The following is a 1,830-nucleotide window of genomic DNA, read 5'->3' on the forward strand; positions in this document are numbered from 1 at the left end:
GATTGAACTCAGGCCTTTGCATTTCCAGGCAAGCACTTATTCTACTGAGCTATCTCCCCAGACCCAACCTTAGCCTTCTGAGTGCTGAGATTACAGGTGTGTATCACCATGCCTGACTCTTCTTTTGTTTTTTAATTCTTTATTTTGAGTCAGGATCTCTGTGAGTTGTTAAGCCATTGGGCTGAGAATTCCAATTCTCCTGCCTCAGCCCCCAAGACCCCTGAGATTATAGGCATGCACCAGCACACCTGGTTAACACTTGTTCTTTCACTCTTCTGCCCATAGACACTTGGGTCGTTTCACCTTTTAACTCTTGTGAATAGTACCAGGTGAATAAATATCTATGCAAGTCCTTGATCTCAATGGCTTTGGCTATGTACACAGAAGTAGCATTGCTGGGCCATATCAGAGCTCTAGTTTCAACTTTAATTAGTTTAGGTGGGATCTTAATATGTTGCCCAGGCTGGGCTCAAACTCAGGATTCTGCAGCCTTAGCTTCCCAAGTAACTCAGATTATAGGCATGTATCACTGTACCCTGCTTTAATTTTGATGTTTGTGAGGACTCCTGGTACCATTTCCACAGCGACTGCCCAATCTTACATTCCCACTCATGATGCATAAGAGTCTTAATGTCTCCACACCCTCACAGACACTATCTGCTTTTTCTATAGTAGCCATCCAAACAGACAGGAGGTAGAAGCTCACTGTGCCTCTAGCTTGCATTTTCCTAGTGGTCACGCTGGTAAACAGATGTTTTTCCATGTGCTTCCTGACCATTTGCCTACCTTCTGTGGAGAAATACCATTGAAGTCCATTGCCTACATTCAAATTGAGTTGGTTGGTGTTTGTGTTTGTTTGTTTGTTTGTTCATTTTTGTATTTTAGGGAAAGGGTCTACAGGGTGTTCAGGGTCTCACTACTTGATCGGACTGGCAGTGATTCTCCTGTTTACAGCCTCCCAAGTGTTAGATTACAGGCATGTGCCACCACGCCCAGTCTCCATTACCATCTCAGCTTCCTCCAGGGGAGGGGCTGGCACGGTATGCCCCAGGATCGAACCCTGGCCCCTGCACTTGCTTTCAGGTGCTTTAATCCACTGAGCTATTTGGCCATCCCTTGGTGTTTGTTGTTGAGTTAGAGGAATTGTTAAAGATATTCTCCCTGGGGAGAGTCATATGGAGAGAAAACATTCTCTCAGGCTTTCACAGAGAGCAAATTGGTCAAGCAATGGCCGTGACTCATCCACATGGCTGACACTGACAAAGGATCTACAAAGTGCAGTGCAGGGTTACAGGATAAATCCTGAGGGTATTTGACTGACCTTATCAGATACAAAAGTTACATTTCTTGTTATATAGGTCTTGCTTTATCTTGGTCTTAACCGTCCAGAAGAAAAGTACAAAAATGAGGTATATAAAGTAAAGCCATATTAATATGCTGAGCTGTAAAAGGCTCTAGTCAACAACTTCTGTAAATAACCCATTACTATTGTGGACTGCTGGACTGTTTTACTGAATTCAAGCACCTATAATATTTACATGCCAATAGAATACCCATCTCTGACAGGACTAAACAAAAAAAAGAGGAATACAAAAGAAGGACCTTTTTGTATTTGTATATACAGAATAGTTAGGATAGATACACAGCTACTTTTGCTTAATTCAATGAAAAGAAAGATTTATAGTAAGTGTTTGGACAGGATGTCCTGTCTGCTTCTTGTACTATGGATAACCACTAAGAAGATAACAATGTACAATGTATTGATTATCGAAACTGTCCTATTAATCAGCTTTGAAACTGTCTTATTCATATTTCTCAATAAAATTAAAA

The sequence above is a fragment of the Octodon degus genome, unplaced genomic scaffold, assembly GCF_000260255.1.
Source record: "Octodon degus isolate 3935 unplaced genomic scaffold, OctDeg1.0 scaffold00195, whole genome shotgun sequence".
Lineage (NCBI taxonomy): Eukaryota > Metazoa > Chordata > Mammalia > Rodentia > Octodontidae > Octodon > Octodon degus.